The sequence below is a fragment of the Polypterus senegalus genome, chromosome 12 (assembly GCF_016835505.1).
Source record: "Polypterus senegalus isolate Bchr_013 chromosome 12, ASM1683550v1, whole genome shotgun sequence".
Classification (NCBI taxonomy): Eukaryota; Metazoa; Chordata; class Cladistia; order Polypteriformes; family Polypteridae; genus Polypterus; species Polypterus senegalus.
Genome location: NC_053165.1, coordinates 163177137 through 163202940, shown reverse-complemented (window position 1 = coordinate 163202940; position 25804 = coordinate 163177137). Strand labels below are relative to the sequence as shown.

The 25804-nt window shown below is 43.5% G+C and overlaps 1 protein-coding gene and 1 long non-coding RNA gene across 2 annotated transcripts in view; one reads left to right on the top strand and one right to left on the bottom strand.

Moving 5' to 3' along the window:
- Nucleotides 1-12060, top strand: part of LOC120540113 — a 96375-nt gene extending 84315 nt beyond the window's left edge. The window contains exon 3 of the long non-coding RNA XR_005635752.1: nt 11927-12060. This is a non-coding gene — a long non-coding RNA (uncharacterized LOC120540113). The remainder of the gene's footprint in view (nt 1-11926) is intronic.
- The window catches only part of LOC120540112 (D(2) dopamine receptor-like), a 95911-nt gene that overhangs the window by 61435 nt on the left and 8672 nt on the right, over nt 1-25804 (bottom strand). The window lies entirely within an intron of this gene.

Sequence of the window (25804 nt, the reverse complement as noted above, 5' to 3'; positions counted from 1 at the left end):
TGCCAGTGGTTCAATGGCAATTGCAAACAGCAGTGGTGACAAAGGGCATCCTTGTCTTGTGCCACGTTCTAGTTTAAAGTAGTCTGAGCAAATGTTATTGATGCAAACTGAAGCTTCTGGGTTAGTATACAGTAATTTAATCCATGCACAAATGTTGGGCCAAACCCAAACTTCTCCAAAATAGTAAAAGGTATTTCCATTCAATCATGTCGAATGCTTTTCTGCATCCAATGATAATAATATTTCTGGGGTGTTTGATTTAGTTGGTGAGTATATTACATTAAACAGGCGTCGAAGATTTGAAGATAAGTGTCGGCCCCTAATAAATCCAGTTTGGTCTTGTGATATTATGAGGGAGCACTTTCTCCATCCTTCTAGCTATGATTTTAGAGAGTATTTTAACGTCGTTATTCAGAAGTGAAATTGGTCTGTATGATGCACATTGTAATAAGTCCTTATTTTGTTTTGGAAAGACAGTGATTAGTGCTTGGCGAAAGGTTTGTGGAAGAGATTGGTTATCTCTGGCTTCTGTAAATGTTGCTAATAGGACGGGAGCTAGCTGAGCGGAGAATTTCTTGTAAAACTCTGAAGGGTAGCCATCAGGGCCTGCTGCTTTTCCACCTTGGGTGACTTTATAACATCCAGTAATTCTGATAATGACAGAGGTTTATCGAGCTCCTCCACACTAATAGCGTCAATTTGTGGTATCTGTAATTTATCCAGAAATGCATTAGATTGTATATTGTCTTCTTTAAACTCAGTAGTATATAGGGATTTATAGTAGTCTCTAAAAGTGCACATTATATTTTTGTGTTCGATGATTTTATCTCCATTCGTGTTAGTAATTACGAGATTGCGTTGCACTTCTTGCTTGTGAATTTGTTGCGCTAAAAGCTTATTAGCTTTCTCTCCATGTTCATAATAATGATGTCTGGATTTGTAAATTAGTTGTTCGGTTTCTTTAGTTGTCAAGAGGTTTAATTCTGAATGTAGAGCCTGCCTCCTCTTATGTAGAGTCTCGCTTGGTAGTCTGGCATGTTCTTCATCTATTTTAGTAATTTCGCTTTTTATCTCTGCTACTTTCTTAGCTTGGTTTATTTCTGTGGGAAAGATATGAGATAATCTGTCCTCTTAAGAAGGCCTTAAGAGTTTCCCAGAGTGTTCCTGCAGAGATCTCAGGGGATGTATTTGTCTCTAGAAAGAATTCAATTCAAAATCGCTAACTTCATGGGGTATAAGAAAGGCATGGCAGCCTTCAGCCTTTGATTTATGAAGTGAAGGACACGCTGCCAGTGAGTTATTAATAGTAAGAAGAACAGAACTTCGGACGAGGACAACAACACGCTCCAATCCTATCCAACTAATTTCATGAAATGCTGTGGGCTCACATCACCAAACGTCTCAGTTTGAACATTTGCAATGCTGGTGGTCCGCTGCAAACCCACCACATCTGCTTCAGAAGGGGTCTCCTTCCAGCGTCTGCTAAGTAGTACCTCCATTAGCTGGCCATGCAGAGAATGTCTCTGAACACTGCGAGTGGAGGGCTACCTGGTGACAAAAAGTGAGCTCTCGCTCTGTCAGCCGCCATCTTTTCTGCACAGTGTCGCCAATACAAGAGTTGGCTATTGGGTTGATTTGTTGATCTTCAGAAGAGGGCATCTACCTGAAGCTAAGCCATCTAGGAGAAGCTTGGGTTGCTGCTATAAGAGGTGTTGGTGAGGCCAGCAGGGGGTGCTTATCCTGTGGTCTGAATGTGGATGCCAATGGCCCAGCGCAGTGACAGGGGACACCGTAGTGTAAAAAGGACGCCGTCCTTCAGATGAGGCGTAAAGCAGAGGTCCTGACTCTGGGTGGTCATTAAAGATCCCTGGGCAGGGTGTATCCCAGTATCCTGGCTAAAGTGTCACCATGGCAGAGTCAGCCCCGTCTCTAGCTGGCTAACTGTCTCTCAGTCCTTCACCATCTAACAGCTAATGTGTGGTGAGCATCCTGGCGCAAAAACGGCTGCCATCTCATCAACCAGGTGGGTGCTGCACATTAGTGGTGGTTGAAGTGGCTCCCCAATCACTGAAGTGCTTTGAGTAGTGAGAAAAATACTATATAAATGGAAAGAATTATTATTATTATTATTATTATTATATTATTAAATCTGCTAAAATGCCACTAACCTTGGGCTAATCAGCATGAGCGGTTGGAAACAATCTTAGAATTAGTCACACACTGCAATTGACTTGACGCTTTCAAGGTGAGCATCGACAAAAGTCGAAATACAGGGTTAGAGGCGTGTTGATCGAGATCACCGATGTTCGGTAGAATGCCTAGTGGGTGCTGGGTGGTCTCATGGCCTCGGTACCCCTGCAGATTTTGTTTTTTTACTCTCCAGCCCTCTGGAGTTTTTGTTTTTTTCCTGGCCTTCGGACCTTTACTTTACTTTATTCTTTGTAACTTAGCTTTGCCCAATTTTATTTGTATATATTTTTTCTTTCTTCATCTTGTAAAGCACTTTGAGCTCATCATTTGTACAGTTAGGCCCACTTACCTGTATGAAAACGTGCTCTAGAAATAAATGTTGTTATTGCTATGGCGTCAGTCCACTCCTTAACAAAAAGGGGGTGAAGCCCACTAATGGCCCCACAAGCCAGGCCAGGCCTTCCCAGCCTGCCTAGAATTGGCCTCAGGTCAAGCAGTCTGACTTCCCCACTCCACAGGCAGGATTCGGCCTACTTAGGCCCAAAATAAGGAACCGACTTCCAAAATTCCAAGCTAACTCTTATAATGTCCAAAAATCTATAAAATATTCCAAACTGCCGTTCTAGGGAAAGGACCTAAAAAAGCTTTCGCTAGAAAGGACAGAATCTCTATAAATGGCAGTACAGTATTTATTCAGAAACTCCAAATTAAAAAAGGCAAACAGAAGTGAACAAATCTCCATGTAGAATCCAAATATCAAATAGCAAGAATAGAAGCAAAAAGTCCAATAAGCCAAAAAATCCAACAAATTCCAGTAAATGAACTTCAAAGGACCGCTGAAGGATCTGCACCAGGCAGGTAGATGGTAGATAAAGGCTGTGGGCGGTCCTTCAGTGGGGACATCAATGTGGCCCCGCCTCCTGGGGCGCCACCCACAAAGTACAAGGGACATCGCACAACAATTCATTTTATATAGATGGTAAATAATAGGTTTTTGTCTTACAGTATGTAGAGTACTTGTGTACAATATGAGCTTCTTCACATGTGCTGTAGCTGAAATGAGGACATATTTGGCCATCACTACCTTATAACATCAGGAAAGACCTCTTAACTCCATAAACTGAAAAAAAATTCAATTTTGAAAAAATTGCAGTTATTAGATTTTTCCATTGAACGTTAAACGTAATGATTTAATCCAGCAGCGAAGACACAACGTTTGACAAATCTATGCACAGAAACAAAATCTTTTCATAATATTCTTATTTTGGTCAGCTAATGCACCGCTCAAATGAAAATATTGCATGCAAATCCAGCTGAAGTACCAATCAGGCAGTGACATCACGTATTTGTGTATTTGCCGTTCATTTTTCATGCTTTCACAAAGCGTGAGGTGGACTACAATCACAGTACGCAAGTGTGAAGCTCTACGCCTGAGTGATGCAATTTGGGCAGTAAGCACATATAGGGTAGTGTCATCTCCATCCAACATGGCTGTTACTGCTCTGTGATGTCACACCAGGGTTGCAAAGCATCATGGGGAGCTGGGAAAAAAATTCACCTAAAGCAGCCACCCAGTGAATTTCAAGGAAAAATTCAGTGAACAATGTCAGTGAAAACTGGGAAATTTGCTGTGAATAGCACGTTAGTGAATTTCACTGACCAACGGTACTGAGGAGCAACAAGATTTTAGGTACGTGTTTTATGTATCACAATAGAATGGGAAAAAAAAGAAAAGGGCCGAGATTGAGGTTGAACTTGCCATAACTGTTAACCCTTCGTACAGCACCAATTGTGTCAAGCAGCACGTTATTGCTTGTCTGAAAAAGAGGCAAGCACAACTTTACTAGATAGTCGGCACATAGTCACATAATTTGACATTTAACTATCGTGTTAGTTGACGTAATCTGCTGAGAGGATCAGCAATAAGCAAGTCTGACATAACCTATGACTACAAGTAACGTAATGTGACATCGGCTTTAGTGTACTGACTCGCAAGAGGCAGCAGTAGAAAAGATGTGATTGGGAGAGACGCAAAGTCAAAACAAAACTAACCTGAAGTCAATCGTAGACAAAAATCAACGGTCAGAAGGACCAGAAGGGATTTGAGAGCCAGGAAATCACACAAGCAGTCTTTTAGAAGTCACTAAGTACGTCAAACTGTGATACCCATGAAATGCTCAGGGTGACCTAAATACCGCGGCTCCAGTGACACCAGCGACGTTGTACACTCTGCGGCACTCTGGGAATGTCACCAAGGAGATGCAAAATGATGTCAAAAGATGGCAGCCAAATAGAACAAAATGGCGTCATGGCGAAACGTTAGTAAATCGTCTCATCCTCAGAAGAGCCATAAATGTTATGAGCTGTTATGTTAGCTGCTTTTCAGATTTTTCGACAGGCTTTCCTGAAACTGGAAACATAATTCTGGTGCCATTATGAGGTGTCACAGATCCCTGTTTCAATAATTTAGCTTGTTAAAATAATTTGATTAATAATTTAACGAATGCTAGATTAGTAATTATAATAACTACAATAATTCAGCTTATTTTACGCAAACAGCTACATTCTGACCTCCTGCTTATTATTGTAATGGATACCTCATTTTTTGTGGGTTATGATTTAATTAAAAGCGTGTTCTGCCTCTTCTGGGGGCCATGCCTTTGGCGAATGGGATTTAATTTAAACTGTATATGGAGACTCTGCTTTAATAGTAATTCAATTTAAAATTTGCATGTAGTCCTTTTTGTTGTAGAAGGATGCCCTTTGCATTACTTAATTATTTATGGCGACTCTCATTTAATTATTTACCAGCAGAAACTTCAGATTATGAGGATTTAACAGGAGAGTCTGCAGCAGAGCAAGTTAGGAGTATAAGGCAGGGCAACGCGTTTTCAAACCTGTTGGTGATTGAGATGGGGAGCGTCAAGCTCAACGCAAATGTAATTTCATATTGACAGGAGAAGGTCAGAAATTGGAGAAACATGAACTTAACTTTGAATTCGGAGTGTTTAATCGCTTAATGATGCTTTAGTTCAGCTGAGCTCCAGATGTTTTGCTGCTGATTTTCATTTGCACTCCACATCTGATGCGTCTCGATTCAGTTGGTCAGCATTGATGGAGTCCACTTGTCCTGAACCTGCTTTTCCATCGTTGCAATGTTCTCCATGTTCATTACTGACGGCAACAAGATTAGTGTGAATGCAAAAAAAAAAAGAGAATCTTCAGCAACATGTTGCACTTCATGATTTATATGCTTTAATTGACCAGTTGGAAGTACTCTGGTGTTCTGTAGTTGCTAATAAAATTCTCAACAACATTGTTAAATAGTTTCCATACAATTTCCTCCAGTCCCGCTAGTTAATCTTTCTTAATCTTGTTATCAGTTGTTAATGGAAACACCGGTCTTGAATACTGAAATCCTTCACTTTCCTTGTTCATTGTGTTTACAAAATGTTTCAACAGTCCAAGCTTTACATGAAGAGAAGGCAAACATAACTTTGTTGGGTTGGCAAGTGGTTAATGTGGCACACTTTTCTACTTATGGAGTGGTCGGGTCTTTTAATGTAATGAGACTCTTTATGAGATTGTTGTCCTATTTCGAGGTCTTGTTATACCCGAGCTCAGTGACGCTACTTTTAGATCAACAGAGATGTTTTAGTCACAGTTGCTGTACTGTGTATGTTGTAAAACGAGACAAAATGACAAGGTAAATGTATGGGGGTCTCCACAGCTAATCCTTGTTTAATGGTAAAGGCATGTAGAAGAATGAAATTGACAAGCTTGGACTATCAGGGTCCATCGATTAGATTTTCACTTTGTTTGAGGAGCCGTGTCTCTCATAGGTGCCGGTTCTCTAATAAACGCTCACTTGTCTCGTTATGTATCGACAGAGTTGGAAGAGGTGGGGGTCCGGTACTGTGGACTGGAAATGACATCAGTGCTCTCCAGGGGGGTCCTTCAGCAGAAAGAGAGAAGGAATCAACAATTACATAAAAAGTGACAACTTTGCATTATTTCTATCTGCAAAATGAAAATCTATCAGCAAAATCGACACCTTATAACAGTTGTTTTTTTACTAAGAAGGACCCCCGGTGCTGCCCAGGGTGGAATAAACTGCAGGACTGCTCTGTGAATAAATTTCCCCCAGATATGGCTCCCAAATAAAACTTGGCTGAGTAAACCCGCCACGTGGTACACCTTTCTGTTATGATTTGCAGTCTTCTTTATTTTTTCCTAGTTTTTTTACTAATAAATATAAAAATCCAAAATGTTTCATTTTGGGGGGCTTCTCAATCCCCCTGGTTCTGTGATTTAGTTCTTTTCATATTAGTTATTAGTTATTATTTTTACCATCATTGTTGGCGCCATTCTGTTTAGTTATTGGATGAAAATTGAGAGTTTCAGCACGCTCTGTTGTTATGGCAGTTTCCCACAATCCTTTGGGAATACATGAATGGTGACATCATCATGTGCAACGGTATAAAGGTTGGCACAAGAATTTCTTCTCTATTTGAGATTTGGATGAAAGCACATCGATAACATGTGACTACTTTCTACTGTTGTGTTGGACCCCCACCTCTACTGGTTCTTGAGGTTAGTGTTTGATTTTCACGATAGGCTCATCCTTTGTATCGACCCTCTTTGTTTTCTTCATCACGACTTTTTCCCCATAAAATATGCTGACTTTGATTTGATATACTTTGTTAATCTCTGAGAGGAACTTGTCTTTTCACATGACCTTGTGGGTCAGAGAGCAGGGTCAGCCATTGTACAGCAGGTTAGGGGCTTTGAGTGCCACACAGAGTAGGACCTCTTCTAGGATTAACACTAGAATCCCTGAAGCCTATGAAAAAAACTTGTAATCCCAGCCCTCCTTAAATCCCTTCGCACCTCTCCATCAGCATCTTTTGTGTTGTAAATGCGTCAATTAGCACAAGCAACAAGCAGCCTTGACGGAGCTCAGCTAGCGGGCAGAAAGCTCTCCCAGCTGAAGGCTCCTTATCTGTGTGTGAGGTGCCTGGAGTTGTAGGTAAATAATACAACATTCCGTTCTTTGGAATCCATGCATGTCATGTGCGTTCCATGTCTACAAAGATCTGGGTAAGTGTAGGATGATAAGAAATGCGAGAAATACAAGAAATACTGCCTAAAGCAGAAACTTTTTCCATGTTATACTAATAATGACGTGAAGTGTATAATGTGTGACGACTGTAGTCCAAATATCAAATACACACGTACGCTTTTACTCAAGAATATCACCAAAGAAAAGAAATCATTCAATTTACATGATGCTGTCAATGAGTTACAAACTCAACCTCAAATGTCAATCGGCAGAAAGTTGATACGCATTCTTGGATAGCACAGAGGTAAGAGCTGCTGCCTTATAACCCAAGGGTCCCGGGTTTGAGAAGTGAGCTGCTGTTATTATTACTGTCTTATATGTAATACGCTACCGTGGCTGTTCGTTTGTCTGTCCAGGATTTTAAATCACCTGTAGCTCACAAACCATTTGACTGATTGACCTGATATTTGGTACACAAATACTGCGTGACGTCTACTATCCGATTTCGGGGTGATGGTTGACCTCCAAGGTTATTCCTCTTTTTATTTTTATTATATTTTATTGTAAAATCAACTCTTGGCAGCGGCCAGCAGGTTGGCCATAGAACACATGCTTACAGGCGCCGTTCTCATCCCTGCCACCTTCACCATCACTTCCTCTACCTCTTCATATCTTAAATCATTCTTGAGGCAGATTGAAGACTTAAGTGCCAGCTTAAGTGAACAACTAAACAAAACGTACTAAGTAACTGCAACACAAACACTGACTTAATCAGTTTTAACGTGAAAAGATGGCGACGGAAGAAGAGAAGAAGCGGGCCGCTAGGGTGGAGAAGAGACGAGCTGCTCAGAAAGCACATCAACCTCGGAGCAAACGAATGCTAAACAGAGACAGAGAAAGAGGAGGAAAGCTAGGAATGCTCAAGTCAAGTGTATTCACTGCATGTTACCATTATAGCAGTGTGCCGTTACTGGTAACATCATAAAAACGTACATTTGATTTGAGTCTGTAATGCCCACTGTAAATTTTGGCCACTCATAAAAGTTAGCGCTTGTTTTTTTTATTATTCAGTTTTATTCTCTCAGTGACGTTCACGCGGTACAACAAACTCGCCTCTCCCTCTCTGAGTTTTCAAAGTTTATCTCCATTCTTTTCACAAAAGCAGCGCTGTGGCTGATGTCTGATCAGAATAATCAAAGATAAAACGTCCTGTGACCGCCATCAGACTGGACAAGGGCAGGACCGTAACAACAAACGGCTTCTTCACGTTGCTTTCACCAACTAATAGACTGCAATGCAGCTCTGCTTGGCACCATAAAGTAAAATGGGAGTTCCACCAGCAGCTAAAGTCACTTCAGTAGGTGACCAATTCGCCATGCTAGTGTTTTGATCTGGCAGTGCCATGCTGATAATGTATGCGCCCAAAAAGAAGAAGCCAGGCCAGGATTACAAGTTTTTTCGCAGGCTTCAGGGATTCTAGTGTTAATGGGATTTGAACTGACAACCCTCCAGATGCCAGCACAGATCCAAGCCACTGAGCCACCACTCCTCCTTATCCTTATCACGTGCACTCCTTAATTTTCACAAATGGTGGACCTAAATGACTGACCAGCTCAGGCTGTAATCACCGTTCTGAATTTTTTGGTGCAGATGCCCCATTCCATCATGGGCAGCTAGAAGTTGGCACCCATACCTAAATCCACCACTGACACTGAAGAAGATGAAAAAGTCCTGCATGGCCACTTTAGGAGTAAACATTCCAAAGACAACTCATGGAGACAAAGAAGAAGAAGAAGAGGAGGAGGAGGTGGTCAACATGCACGAGGGCCTCTTGAGGAGAAGCAGAGCAAGTGTGCAGATTGAGGACAACAGTATGTGAAGGCGGGGGATGGAAAAGCAAACGTTGAATTGTGACCAGAGAGAACTATGGGTGCAATTAAAAAAAAACCGAAATAAATCAAAGCAGGTAGTTTATCTGTTAGCCACGTGCAGCAGGAAGTAGGCAGACCCCTTCAATCATCTCACATTCTCTTATGTTGCAGCCTTATGCTAAAATCTACTCAGCATTTCCCTCATCAAATAACATTCAATGTCCCAGAAGGAAACAGGATGTTCAGAAATTTCTACAAATTCAGTAGAAATGAAAAAACTGAACTATCACATCCACACGAGTATTCTGACCCCTCTGTTTTGGCGTTGGTGTGTCCCATTCTGTTGATCATCGTTGAGAAGTTTCTACATCTTGTTTGGAGTCCACCTTTGGTTTCAATTCTGTTGAATGGCTCCCTACAGTCATACAGGCTCACCAATTGATGAGGACGGGGCCTTCGTCATCTGGGATCGATTACACCAACCCTACAGGGATACGAAAGGGAAAGGTGAACATCCGGTGTCGCCTTTTATCGACCACCGCGTGTCGTGTAAGGAAATAAGGGAGGGCGATGGGAGAAGCAGGTTCTAGAGTGTAGTACGGGGGCTGACCTGGGGGACACACCTGTCTGTAGAGGGTCCCACAAAGTCAAGCTCTGGGGTCAAAGGAATTCCATGCAGAGCTCAGAGATGGGGCTGTGTGGCAGCACAGATCTGGGGAAGGTTACCAAAGCTGAAGGTTCCCTAGAGCACAGTGGTCTCCAAAATTCTTAAATGGAAGAGGTTTGGAGCAACAAGGACACTTTCCTAGAGCTGCCCACCTGACCAAACCGAGCAGTCATGGGAAGGAAAGGTGCCCCTTGGTCAGAGGTGGGTAGTAATGAGTTACATTTACTTGAGTAACTTTTTTAAAAAAAATGTACTTCTAAGAGTAGTTTTACTGCACCATACTTTTTACTTTTACTTGAGTACATTTGTGAAGAAGAAACGCTGCTCTTACTCCGCTACACTGGGCAACACTCGACTCGATACTTTTTTTCCATTAGATACGCTATATTTTTGCCAGAGAGAAGCTGCCAGTGGATCCACTGCATGACTGTTTCACCAATCAGACGTAGCAACAATAATCACATGGCTCCGTTTCACAAATTAGACGTAGCCATGCAGTCACATGACCACGCACAAACTGTGGCGGCATAGCCGCATGACGGCATGTGACCCCCTTCCGGTCCAAGAACGAGAAGAGCGGGCAAGACGCTCCCAGCAGTTGGCGTCTCACTTGGGGATGGAACTCCAACCTGAAACCCGACTTGCTCTTCAGAGTTTAATCGCTTTGGCTAAAAGCAGATGCCATGTTTGTTCTGTTTTGTGTCATTGTGCGCCCATTATTTTTACTAAACGGGGTGACCCGGTTGGCACCCCAACATTTCATTTGGACTTCTCATTGTTGACTCTCACTGCAACATACAGTATGTACTTGATAAATGCCCATGAGGGGGCGCTGGTGACACGAGACAACAAGAATGATTTGATTGATTTTTTGCTAAAATTTTGGGAGCAGGACCAGGAATGCAGCGTCTTCCATCTGTGATTGTACGGGTTAACCGATGAACGACTGCGGCTCGTCTCTTGGGCGGCTGATGTTCTCGGTGGCTTAAACACACAGAGATGGACGACACAGAAAAGCTTTCTTCAGCCTCTTCTGTCACGTACAAAGGCACAAATTCATTTTATTTATTTATAATTTTATTAAATCCCAAATCCCGGGAGGTCATATCCTTGAATATCTGTTTTCTTAGCAGTGATATTTTCCTAATGGATTTTTAGCTCCTTAAGCAGCATGGAGTTCTTTGGCACCCATCACATAATCCACTTCTGAAAATGCCATCTGAATTATTGCATGAATTACGACCTGAAAGGAACGTAAAAAAAGAAACACTTAATGGAAGGCCATAAAAGACGCAGGGATTGGCCCTAAATGTATCCAATGTAAGCTCGTTCAATTACTACCCAAACATCAAAAGGCTCATCCCATTAACAAGGAGATGGCACTCACGGAGATCGACCAGAAGAGCTGTAAATAAAGGAGGATGCGGGCCTTTCAACTCTCAGCCTTCCTCCGAGGCTTTCTTCATCACGTCCTTGAACCCGATGTTAAAAAAGAAAGTGCTGTCCGCTGCAGATCATTCGATCTCAAGACGGACCAGCCGTCCGCCAGACTCACGGTGTTATGCAGGTGAAGGTGGCTGTGTGGCCTCGAGCTTCTTGATGTCCAAAAAATACGGATGCCAATTAGAGACTCTGCCCTCAGAGCTAAGCTGAAGTTCATTGGAAATGGTGCTGCGTCTAAAGTCGTCAAATAGAGCAAAACTGGCTTGAAATATTTGATCGGTAAACCAGCAAAACACACGGACACCTGCACACACACACACACACACACACACACACACACACACACACACAGACACACACACACGCACACAGAGACAGGAGCACACCTGGCAGACGGTCAACTGCTGAAACTTCTCTCAATGGCTTCAGTATCTGTCTGTATTCTACTGTAGAGCGCCATTCACAACTGCCAAGTTATATAGCGCCTTTCCTATTTAGCTGTCTATTATATGATGTGTTTTATATTTGCTATGTGGTGTCTTTCCTATCTGTCTATTACTGTTTTTAGTGCCTTTAAGTTGTTCTGTGTTTTATTTAAAGCTTCACGCTTTATAGGGGCTGCTTTAATGGGACACAGGGTGGGGAGGTTGACTGGAGAAGGTGCTTAACTCTTCCTTCTGTTTCCATTCTCAGGACAAAGGATGTCCTTCCTTCAAATGGATGTCGTCTCCAGTCTCACAGGGCTTCTCCTGTTCCACCCCACACTACAGAATAGACGGCCCCACCAGAGGGTCATCAGCCAGAGCAGCGCTTGGGGACAGAAGGTGACAGGGCTGGGACTTTTTCCTAAAATTCTTGTCTGTTCCCTACCAAGTCAGAGTACTTTTAATTAAATGGGGTTTACCCAGCCGGGACCCCAACTCTCCACAGTGTTTCTTATTATCACTTCTTTTATGTGTCGTTTAAATCTGCCATATGGGGTCTTTCCTGTCTATCATTCTGTTAGAGGGTTTTAAAGTGCCTGTCCAGTCCAAGAGTAACTTACTTACTCTCTACTTACTTCCTATCTATATTAGAGCGCCTTTCACATTTACTGTACCCATGTATCATATAAACCTTTCACATACTGTATATTCATCTGTTATTTAGTCACTTTTATATTTATTATATGGTGACTTTCCTATCCATGTCATGTCGAGTCATTTTCTAACCCTCATAGTCTAAACCAGGGGCACAGGGGGTGCTGGAGCCAATCCCAGCCAGCAGAAGGCACAGGGCAGAAACTGACCCTGGACACGGTGCCAGTCCATTGCCGGACCTTCCTGCCTGTCCTTAAATCCTAGAGGGATTTTCCTCACCATTATAGAATGCCTGTCAAGTTTATCGCTATACTGTATGATGTACAGCCTTTCACACAGATTCATGTATTATATAGCGCCTTTTAAGTTTATTTCTGTGTTTTGCAGCTGTGCTAATGTATTCATTTATTATAAATCTGCTGCTATCCTTTTTGTATTATATAGTGTATCATTTTTCCTATTGTCACACACGTGTGCATGGGAGGCAGCTAAAGGGCTCAAAGGAAGGTAATATCATGCCAGACCAGGGGGTGGCAGAGTGCGCTGATCCTTTCTCTCTGTCCACTGCAGACCCGTTACAGGAAATTCCGCCTGGCCGGTCCAGATGATGCCACTTTGCGCTCACGGGCCTGATGATATAATTTTCGGTCTAGACGATGTCACTTTGCGGTCATGACCTCAATGATGTAATTTCCAGTCCAGATGACACCACTTTCCGGTCACGAGCCCGATGACATCACCTCCGGTCCAGATGATGCCACTTTCCGGTCACGAGCCCGATGACATCACCTCCGGTCCAGATGATGCCACTTTCCGCTAACGAGCCCGATGGCATCACTTCCGGTTCCGGTCATAACTTCCTCACTTCCTCTACCGCCCTTTTAAAACCCCTCCATCTCAACCTCAGCGGTCAGTTCAGTTTTGGACTCCAATCTGTACACAGACTCAAATCATTCTGCAGCAGGATCAGTTTTTTGGCTCTTTGTCTCACCTTTTGACACTTTCTATTAATAGAGCGCCTTTCAAGTTTATCTCTGCATTATATGAGACGTATCACATACTGTAGATCCATCCATCATATTGTGCCTTTTAGATCTGTTATATGGTGATTTGCTCATCCATCTCTCTAACTTATACTGCCATTCAAATCAATGATACTTTATTTTCCATACAGCAGTTCCTTTTTACATCCCCAAACTCTTCACACGTGTCAGTAGTAGTAACAGTACTTTTATTACATCTGCAGCTCTTCTTTCTATTTTCTGCTGTCATTATTGTATCCGCTGCAGTATATAGTGCCTTTCCTCTCCACAGGCGTATTGCTGTATAATTTAATCTCCTTCTTACTGTACACCTCCTCCTATTACTGCATGTGGCTCTTTTTAACTGAGGCACAGGTAACGTGTTGTATTTTAGTTAAATTATTGACGGGAGTTTTGTTTTGTATTCTGCTCAAATGACATAAACACAAGAATCTGCCCGAGTTTGACATACCAAATATTATGACGCCGTATTTGTTGTTTCTCCACTGCTTATTGGGATGGAAAGTGAAAGTACATTTTCAACTGGGTAATTGAAGGACTTTGTTTCAACCCAAATATCTACCCCCCAGCTTGGAATTTCAGAAGCCCCCCCCCCTACAGATTTGTCGCGGGCGCCGTCTCCGTCTTTACGCTTTTCAGATTGAAGCCGCGAGATCAACCAGGCGCTGGCTTTTAGAAGAATACATTGAAATGAAATCTACGAGAGAAACAGAAGATCGTGTGCAATATTTGAAGCGTTTTTAAATTACTTGGTCGGGGTTTACTTTGTAAATATTTATGGGCAAGGGAAAAGAAAATAAGAAAAATTCAAAATTCAACCCCAAACAAGACTGGCATTTCAATCTTCGGGTGAAGAGAGTGAAGGTTCAGTTGTTCTTCAGCTGCCAATTGAATAATTGAAGGCGGCGAGAGGCGAGCAGATGAGCCGACAGGGAGACGGCGGCGCGGCTCGTCTTCTAAAAAGTCGGCCCCCGTTAGTGAGACTGCGGCAGGGGGCTGAGGTGCCGTTTTGTTTCTGCACTGTGGATATGCTAATGTGGGATCGCCTCCCTCCTGATCCCGACAGAAATTGAAAGGCTGGAATTAGACACTCATTGATTGAGGGATGAATTTCATCACCTGCTGATGGCCGAATCCATTCCAGAAATTAATGTCTCGGCTTAGCAAACATCTGTGCCCATTTAAAGGGAAATTTCCTCAGGGAGATGCGGGCCATCACTGGTGTAATGAACTAGATCAAAGGTAGAATGGAAGGGGGCCAGGCGTAGACCATCCAGGTGGGGGGGAATGAGGTTCTCATTGAGGAGTTTACCAAGGTCGTGCGGGAAGTGACCAGAAAGTTCACAACTTGTTTTAATGTCTGTGGAGCGGGACGAGTCGCCCGCTACTGTTGAGGTCAGGGGTCATACCGTGGTGCGTTTCTCAAAGCGTTTCAGATCAGGGACCACCTGACCAAAGTCAGAGATACAGAAAAGCGTAAACTGCCAACTCTGTGGCCGTGTCGCCATTGTGGAGTTCAGCAGGGTCAGGAATGAGGGGACAGGCAAGAATGGAAATTGTGTCAATGTAGGACAACGGAACGAGACCACGCCAGAGATGGATGTGCTCCGTAATGGAGGTCAGGGACCCTCTGTTAGCGTTTCTCAAAGTGTTTCAGATCAGTAAGTCAAAGATACTGCGGACCACTCACAGCCAATGGCCCCCTCTATTCAGAGGTGTTAATATTACTGAATCTAGCAAGGCTGTGCATGTGGTGACAATCAGCATCACCAACTGGGTACTGTAGGAGGAATGGCACGAGATCCCACCATAGACCGCTGTGTGCTGTAATGGAGGTCAGGAGTGACAGTGCGGGGTTTCTGACTGGGTTTTGGACCAGGCACCATGACATTATAGTTAATGATATGGAGGCCACATACAGCCAGAGGTCTGTTCTTAGTCGGGGTGGCCTTAGTGACATTCAGATTGTGGACGTTTTCAAGGTGGTGCCTGCAGTGAGAAGAACTTGTGCTGATGCTGGGAGAACGAGACGCGATCACACCGTGGAGCGACGTGTGCGGTCAGCGAGCAGACAACACAATCAATATCTGCAGACGTGGCCCTAGAATTGCTGCAGTGCTGCCACCCTGTGCCCTATGCCAGCTGGAATGGACTCCAGTGCCGCCCCTTCCACACCAGTTTGGATTAAGTGGGTTGGAAAATGGCATGACATGATGACATTAATAATTTGAACAATTCTGGATAAGCAAACAGAGACTAAGAGGTGACACGATTGAACATTATGAAGGGGCTTAGTGTTGGGGGTCCCAGGGCTTACTGAAAAGAAATTCTTCAGCAAGAAGACAGGGACCCAGTTAAGAACTTCTTAGGGGTTACATGTCACAGAAACGTCACAAAGGTGTTCTTCACACAAGGCAACCACAGACACATGGAGTGAGTGACCAAGCAGTGTGGTGGACAGCAGGACTTTGGGAACCTTCAGGACCTGACTTGATCTTAGGTTGGAGGAATCAGGAGGATGGGACTGGCGAGCTTGGTGGGGCGGAATGGCTGGTCCTCGTCAAACTTTACTCGAGTGTTCAAATGTTGCAACATTTCACCTCCCCAGCTTAGGCTCAGCACTAAAAGTGAGTCGAGTTACCGAGCTGTCCTTCTATTTGTCACCTGCTGCCCTGCACTGTCATGTGTCTCGTGTACTTAAAGGGGCGACTGAGGACACGGCCTGATGCAGCATCGTCAGACACCAACTTGAATCTCTTCTCTAAAGAGCGATGGCTTTCATGAAGCTGCGGCGGGGGGCCAGAGCCAGAACCCTGAGTATAGAAGGACCTGGGAGGGGGGGTATTTTCAAGACCCTTTCTCCCCCAGACTGACAGAGGGCAGCCCCCTTGGTTTCCAGCAGGGCCACAGGTGGTGAGCGTGGATGCTGAACCCTGCTGGAGCTCGTGGCCTCCTGCCAGGGGGCGCCTGGACGTTTTCAGGGCCCTGTTTGGCCGCACTTCCGGAAGAATCTCGTTGGGCACCAGGAGTCATTCTGGGTGCCCTATAAGAAGGGGCCGGACACTAGAAGTCAAGGGCCAGAGTCGGGAGGAAGAGGACAAAGCCTGAAGAGGAGTGGAGGTGGAAGGACTGGCGGCAAAGAAGGGACTGAGTTGTGCCTCGTGTGCTGGACTATCTTTATGTTAAAAGGTGACGAGAAAGGGGAGCATTCTGATGCAGGACTGTGGTGTGTAAGTGTGTCAGACATCCAGCTTTGTTAGAAAAAGGTTCAGGTGACCCAGTGGGGCAGCCTGGAGTTCTTTTTCTGTCTTTTTGAGTTTTCCTAGTGCTTATTCATTTGAGGAGTCACATTTGGAGAATGAAGGTCGGCCTGCACGCACCCTCGGGCTTCTCAAAGCATTTTCAGCTGTTTGAGTACTTGGACCATTACATGTATAGCGAACCATTATAGGTAAGAGTGGATCAGCAGAAGTGGAGATGCCCCCTTTGGCCTTTCTGTGGTGCCAGGCCTGGAGGGATAAGAAACTCTGCAGATTCCTTAAAAGTGAAGGCCCCGGAGCTCCCTATGGGTTTCAACCAAGAAAAATAACAAACCATTGTCAGGTTCTCAATGAGTGAAGACACGCGTGAGCCGTGAGGGCCGGACAAGGACAGACGTGACGCGCTCGATATCGAGTTTCATTTTCAGATGCCTATAAGCTTGACATTCTGTGCCTCTCCCTCCAGGCTCAGGTTGTCCTTTCGAATTCCTTCTTTGATACCACTGCCTTTTTTTTTTAAATTGTTCAAAGTACACTTTATTGATTTTGCTCTTCAAGTGTCAACATAAGTTATGGTTCACTAGAAGCTAAAAGGCATCGTAAATCCCGTTAGCCCAGATGACACAACATCAAGGAGGTGCTCGTTGTACAATGACACACAGCTGCTAAGTTTAAGACATTGTGGGTGCAGTGATGGTGCTGGTGTGCAGAAACGTTGGGATAGACAGACGGATAGAGAGACAGAGAGATAGAGATAGAGATCAGCTGACATCACCAGGAAGTGCTCCACTCGCAATGTTTAGTAGAAGTTCTCCTATTGGCTCACACTGTGAGGAGCCCACTTCTCAGTCAGGCATTGTGGGATCACAACTGACCACTGGCAGTTTGCCACCATGTAATTCTGTGAACTGAGATGATTGGTGGTCTGAGTCCACAGCTGTTCATTTGGAGACGAGGATGGGATTTGCACGACTGACAAGTGGAGTGTAGTCGTGGTGTTCTGCAGAAAAGGCAAGAACTGAAAGAGAGGAAAAGCTCAGTCTGATGTCACCAGGAAGTGCTGAGAGAGAGAGTGCAGTCAGCCGATACCACCAGGAAGTGCTCCACTCGCAGTGTTTAGTAGAAGTCTCTGTGCGGCCAAGACCAGGAGTTCTCCTATTGGCTCACACTGTGAGGAGCCCACTTCTCAGTCAGGCATTGTGGGATTACACCTGACCACTGGCAGTTCACCACAATGCAGATCTGTGAACTGAGATGTTTGCTGGTGTGAGTTCATATCAATTCACTTGGCACAGAGGATGGAATGTGCACGGTGGAGTTGTGCAGAAAAGTTGGGAGCTGAGAAAAAGAGCTCAGATGATGCCAAGAGGATGTACTTTGCATGCCATCTTTAGAAGTCCTTTCTGCAATGCCAAGACTAGGAGTTCTGCTATTAGTTCATGCTGCAAGGAGGCTGCTTCTGAGTCAGGCATTGCGGGGTCCCAGCTGACCAGCAGCAGTTCACCATGGTGCAATTCTGTGAACTGAGATGATTGGTGGTCTGAGTTCACAGCAGTTCATTTGGCAGTGACGATGGGATGTGCACAGTGGTGTTGAGTAGAAACGCTGGAAGCTGAGAGAGCGAGAGCGGTCAGCTGATGCCACCAGGAAGTGCTCCACTCACAGTGTTCAGAAGAAATCTCCGCATGGCTGAGACTAGGAATTTCTCCTATTAGCTCACATGGCAAGGAGACCACTTCTGAGGCAGACCTTGTGGGTTCACGACTGCCAACCCGAAGCTCACCACTATACAAATGTGCTTTGTGGTGGGAGTCCACAGCAGTACAGCATGCCATAGTTTCCAAAGTTTGGTTAAAAGACACCCATGAAAGGCCATTACAGATTTACTTGAGTAGTCCTCAAAGCAACAAGATGGGTGATTTGAATTCGAAATGGAATGTTTTTAACTAAGACAGCTGCCCAGGGAGAAATATAGCAAGTTATTCTGAAACAATTATGGAGCTTCAGTTGAAGTAGAACTTTAGAGGGAAAGGGAGGCCTGGAAAAAAGAAATGGAAAACAGAAAAAGGCCGTTGGACCCAAAGTGCGTGATGTTCTCTTGAATCCCCTGAGGAGACTGGCGCCCTCACGATCACATGTGAAATCAATGAACGCCACTTTGGAGATTGGCATCGTCGTAAGGACAAACAAAACACCATTTAAGTGCCCCCTAGAACATGGAACCTCTGGGCCACCATCTACTCAACCTAAACCTAGTGCCATCTCTGGATGAGTGTATATGGGAACACGAGTTTCTTCATGCTGGGCACATTCCTCTGCAGTCTTATGTTCCCGAGAGAGCAGATTATTTAAATCAACATTACTTGGTTTTGCATATGGCGTCCCACGTTATAATTTCTGTTAGCGGTACGTTAACTCTCGCTTGCCAAGGAATGTGATTTCGGACGGTGCTGCATCTTATGTCACCAGCGTGACCCCATAAATGCCAGCACAACCATTCATTCGTATCCGTGATTTGTACAAATTTTTAATTTCTGGTTTCTCAGCCTTTGGTTCTTACTCTGACTTTGCTGTGTGATTCAGCGCAGAAGAAATCGAGTTTCGTTGACTCGATTTCTACTTCATTATAGTTTTAATCTCCTTCAGGCAGAATACCGGCGGGTCCAGAGGGCATCCCGTAACTGAGCCTGCCTTGGCCTTTTGGTCTGTGATGATCTGTGTGTAGCGGAGCGCCTGGCTAATTATAAACCGATGTCGAGGTTCTGACACACAAAGATTTCAAACCCGAGACTTGTTTTTTGTGCTTTTTTGTCACCTTTACAAAGATTAGAGTTTATTTGCTCTTTTTACCGCAGTGCCATTCCGTCTTTTCTCTCAGGTGTGTCAATCTTGTGGATCACGTCGCCATGATGAGACGCCCGGTTTCTGGGGGTGTGTTCACAGAGGTTGTGACCCCGACCTCATCAGGTGAAGGCTTTGAAGGTTCCCTCGAGTGGTCCTGTTTTATCCGGGATTTACGGATGGGCCTTCAGTTTATGGTTTTGTTGTTGCCTTTTGGATTCTGAGGTTTGGCTCGCACTTTGGTTCTTTTGAAAGAAATTCTTTTTGTCTTCCTGGTTTCTATTCTTTTGCTCTCAGTTTTCATTTCTGATTTTTTGTTTCAAACGTAGGTTTGTCTTTCACTTACGACCTTGGCTTGCTTTTTGACTTTACATTTCTCCGGGTCTTTATGTAAAACAGTGACCTGGGGGGAAGTGATGGGACCAGCCTGGCACACCACACTGGCCATCTCAGGCTTGTAGAAGATGTGAAGGCTTTCCCTGCCCACATAAACTAATATTTTTCCAAAAAACAGTTTCTGAAAAGCAGCGGGTTCACACAGAAATCAACGTGAAACGTCTGTTGCTGCGGGCTGTGGCAGCCAGTTTGACAAGAACGTGCGGCAGGCTTGCTACCAGGCTGTCTTCACGTGTCTGAGGCAGCAGCAGCACCGATCACGGTGGCAGTGCATTGCAATCTGGTTTCTACCTCTTGTCATTGTTAAGTGGCACTCCTCCCTGGCGAACATTGCCATTGGCATATCAGCTACATGAACCCGATTAGCACCGGGATTAGCTGGGGACCAGTCAACTGAAGCTGGAACCTCACGTTCGTTTTCAATCACTTGCATCAAAATCAGAGTCCGACAAGTCGTAGTTCAGTTCAGAGATAATCGGCAAAACGTCGTCCACGCAGTAGTTTGCTTTATGCAATCACTTTGATGTCTCACCAGATGTCGGTGCCATTTTTGCTGCTGTTTATGCCTTGCTACTCACACGAGCCCAGGAAATCTCGATCAAACCAATGAAGCTAACTTTCCTTCTAGCAGCGAGAGTCCAACTAAACTATCAACTAAAACATAACAGTTGGCTTTGTCACCGCATACACTTGATTACCATCATCAACTCCTCCTTTTGACAAGAGTCGACATCAGCCCTGAAAGAGTTAACACAATCTGTGGGCCCTGATATCAGTGGTCTGGCTCAGTTTGAAGAAGACCCCCCAAAAAGACCTCCAGACGGCACTTGAGCATACGCATTCAAAACGAGAGCCATTCATTTCCTTGACAGTCGCCAATCCGTTACTCCAATGGCACACTTAGTGGCACACTTAGTGGCGAGTGTAGGGTTGTGTGGTGTGCCTGCACTGGATAGTGAAAAGCCCAAATTGTAAAACAGTGCGGTGCCAGGATTTTCAGTATGAGAAGAAGACGTCGGCTTGATCCTCCCTTTACCTTTGACTCGTTATCACAGTCGTGAAAAAACAAAATTAAACTTGAAAAAATTTATATGGACGGAGAGAAAAATGGATTGAAGTGAAAAAAAATGAACAAAAACAAGTATCGCGTGAGAGTCTGCAGCAACTGACTTGGCAACGAGCGTGTAACTTGCACCAAAAATGTCAGACGTCACGTCGAGCAAAAGCACAACCCCAGCAAGTTGAAGGTGCGTCCTACAAAGTGACGGCGCCTAAAGAAAACACAAATACACATTCCCTGCAGCACTAACCCAACTTGAATGACTCTTCATAAGAAAGAAAGAAATAAAACAACAACAACATTTCACAAAGGATAGCATCAAATAAAACTCATGAGAGACGAAAAACAAATTGTGAAAAGTGCTAATTCAGAAAATATAAGCCATAACAGCTGTCATGTGACCTGCGGCCGAGAGCGAGCTGACAATCCAGCTGAGGAAGCCAAACCCCAAGAAGGCGACGTCTGCCTTTGGCTCTTCACTTGGACGCTTGTGTTATTATCTCTCTGTTGAACAGTTTTAGGTTAATGTGCCTCATGAACTAGGAGTCCCAAAGAAGAAACATCTTTAACACTTCATGAATAACCGGGCAGCTTTCTGCCTGTTTTAGTGCTCAGAGGTCAGAGAAAGAGCCACCCCAGGAATTTGGGGCATTTTGTTCTGGTCTACGTAATAAAAAATGTAAAGGGAGGGAAGTTGGGTCACCCTGGGAGCCCCTCACGATTAAACAGCACCATCCCCTTTATGACTGACTTTTATTTTGTCACTTAATGTCTGTTTACATCTTAATAAGCTTTGTATAGTTTGTCGACTTCTGTTTTTACTCTCCAAGCATGTCGTCAGTGAGACGCACCACCACTGAATTAACAGACAGACAGATAGATAGATATGAAAGACACTGTACAATCGATAGATAGATAGATAGATAGATAGATAGATAGATAGATAGATAGATAGATAGATAGATAGATAGATAGATAGATATGAAAGGCACTATACAATCAATAGATATTAGATAGATGGATAGATAGAGAAATAAAGAGAGACAGACAGACAGATAGATAGATATGAAAGACACTGTACAATCGATAGCTAGATAGATAGATATTAAAGGCACTATATAAAGGACAGATAATCGATCTTTTATTTGGTTCTCAAACTGTGGGGTGGGCGCGAAGTAACAAAAAGTGGGGCGCGAAGATGTAAAAAAAAAAGAAAACAAGAATCGAAAATATGAAAAATAAATCTATTGAAACCAAAACAAATTAACTTAAACTCCATTCTGATACTAGAACAATAAATATAGAGTTAGATAAATGTCAATAAAAGTTAAGTTGGTATAATAAAATATGCATCTATGATATATCAGTCATTAAAAAAGAACAAATTGCTATTAGTGGGCTCCTTTCAAAGAAACGTTAGGGGCGCGCGATTAAAACTGTTATGAAAACTCGGGTCGCAAATACTTAAAGGTTGAGAAACGCTGGCTAAACACCGGAGTGACAGGCGCCGCCGTCACCACAGAAGGCTCCCGGCAGGCTGAAGACCCGGCGGCTGGCGGACTTGCCGCTGCAGTCAGAAGCAGGCGGATAACCAAATCTGGATGTGCGTGAGACCTGAGCAGACAGCTGAACAGAAGGTGTTGTGCTCAGGCAGGAGTGGATTTTACGCCATTACACTGCTGATATCTCGCAGCCCAACCTCAGCTGGCAGCGCTGGCGTTTTCTCACCGATGTCAGAATAATTAACACTCCTCACGGTGCTATAAAAAGGCGACAATCACAGCCGCTTTTATTTAGACATTTGCACTCCTGCATGAAGAGTCATGTATCTGACGAAACAAATTGGCCCAATCCTCAGTTGTCATCTCGTGTATCTCTGTGGACGTTACGTTGCGATCCAACGTTCTGATGTTAATGAATAAGTAAAGAAAACCTGACCTCCTTTATTACTGTCATCGCAAGCAACCTAATTACACTGCCGTACACGATCACAGCGCGTCTCCGAGGCCACCTCAAGTCACCGGGGCACAGAAACAGAAGATTCAGAAACAGATCACCAGCACACACTTTCACATTTAAGTTCACACAGCTTGTAAATGATTCAACATTAGCCGCTTTAGGAGAAGGAAGTGTCCGGACGTCTCTTAACATTCTGAAGGAGTAAAAATAGCAAAAGAAAGTGCAGGGCAGAGCTGGAAAAGCAAAGAAAAGGGACAGGGTCAGGGGGCGGCCAGCAAAGATATGAGACAAAAACAGGGAAGAAATCAAACAGGATAAAATACATAAATAGATAGAATGAAAGGCACTATATAAGATAGATAGATAGATAGATAGATATGTGAAAGGCACTATATAAGATAGATAGACAGAATAAAAGGCACTATATAAGATAGATAGATAGATAGATAGATAGATAGATAGATAGATAGATGTGAAAGGCACTATATAACAGGCAGGCAGACAGACAGATAATCGATCTTTTCCTGCCGTCCCGAGTGAGAGGCGTTGCTGTCATTAAGCTCCGCTTACCCGTTAGATTTCAATTTAATTATAAGAGAAGCGCCGCCGCCGCCGCCGCCCGTGTGCGAGGAGATGACAGCCCTTCAATACCTCCATTAACACGGCAGACCCGGAGGGATTTAAATGGCCTCTGAGCGTCTCTTTACAATCAAGTTGCATCGTAATGAGAGGCGCGGAGTTTTGCTGCGATTCCCCCTATTGTTTCAGCCTCTTAAAAGCCCCTCTGATCGTCTGGACCGCCACCCTTGTTGTATGTTGCTGCGTTCTGTGAAGCGTCTCTTGAAGGTGGGGACGGACGGACGGACGGGCAGATGGATGTTGATCGCTGGGTTCCTCCGTGCGGGGCGCTCACTCACAGGTGGTCTTATTTATTTTGGCGGTTGACAATTTTAAATTTAATCTCAGAAGGTGAAGGCTGCTGAGTGAAATGTTGAAGTTAAAGAAAGAATAAAGAAAAACTTCCTTTTGCTAGAAGTACTGTAAGTCTGACTGATATCGGCAGTCAAGAAGAGTTTTCTAATTTAATAAGCAGGAAGTTCACGACGTTGACACTTTTCCCCCCCTTAAACAGCAGCCACACGTTAATGAGATCCAAAGCGGGCCAGCAGACGAGTTGCTAAGTTAAGGGGGTCTCAAGAGCAGGGACACCATTTTGGCTCCAATCAAAGTGTTAATTAGAAGCCAGTTCTTGCTGTGATTTTAACGTTGCGGCTCCTTCGTGCTGTCGTTCTGCTCCGCCAGATATGAACTGTTGATCTGCTGGTGCACTTTGAAGTTTCTCAGACTTTTCAAACAAACGAAACACCGAAGACTCCTGAATTTGTAAAAGCGTGTCAGTTAAAAATGAAGGTGAAAGCCACGTGTGCGATTGGCGGCCGTAGCTGGTGATTCATGAAAGGTGCGACTGAAAGGAAAACCCGCGGTCACCGTCGCCCCCCGGGGACCCCCGAGACGCGCTGCTACGACGCATGTCAGGTATGAGCGCTTAGGGGACGCCCCCCCGACCAACACCCCCACGACGCGGCCTGTTTCAGTTTCTGTTCTGCCGCATTTAGGGTTTTGTTTCACGAGTTCTTTTATCCCCGGCATTCGTTCACACTTTTTGGGATTTCTGCATTAATTCCTGATATTTGAGTCACAATAATAGACTGTTGTCATGGATTTGCTAAGTTTCAATATTTTACTGCTTCACTTGAAGTTTTTTTTTTTGGCCATTTTGAACTGATGGGATTCTGAAAATCCCACTAATTTTCTACAAAATGTGATTTTATTACTTAAAATTGTTTACCATCTTTTTATTTTTTTAATTACTGTGATGTTCACTCTATTTCCAAATACATACACTTTTGTTGGGCAGAATTTCAAATCTCTTTTTAAAAAAGCAAACATCCAATTTCAACATGATGACTCCATTTTAAATGGCAATCAACTGCCTTAAATGTCAAATGAACGTCTTAAATGTGGAATTTCCAACTTAAATGTCAAACTTGAATGGCCAAAATCCACCTTAAAAAGGCAAACACGTCCACTTTAAATGTCCTGTGAACATTGTAAATGTCAAATGATCATCTTAAATGGCAAATGTCCAATTTCAATTTCAAACATCTAAGCTAAATGGGAAATGTCAAACTCTAATGGCAAATATCCATCCGAAATGGTAAACTGATTCATCGTAAATGTCAAATGTCCATCTTAAATCACAAGGACAAATACCATAAATGCCATATAAACATCTTAAATGTCAAACTTAAGTTCAATTTTTAATATTCAGGCAAAATGTGCTCTGACCCCGCAAAGGTCATGCAAAAAGACAATTTTTTTTAAATTGGGAATCAACAAAGTGTAACAAATAAAAAAATAAAATTGGTAAAATGTCAAACTTTAACAGTAAATACCCAACATAATTGACAAATATCAATCAACCATACACTGTGTCCACTTGACTGGCAAATATCCACCTTAAATGTCCAACGTATATGGTAAATGTCCACCTTAAGTATCACATGTCCGTCCTAATTAACAAATGGATAAACCTTAAATAATATGCTGTAAACACCTTAAATGGCCGAAAATAACTAAATAAATAAATACAAAAACACTTAATTTCTAAATGAAATTTTAATAGCAAATATCCACCTTAAATGTTATATGTCAATCTTAAATTACAAACTGATTCACATTAAATGTCATATGAACATCTTAAATGTTAAACGTCCTACTTAGATTTCAAATTCCTGTACTAAATGAAGATGAAAAAATGTCATACTGTAATGGAAAATATCCAACTTAAATGTTACAAGTGCTTCTTAAATGACGTTAAATTGCACACATCCACCTTAAATGTCATAGGAACAACTCAAACAGCAAAAATC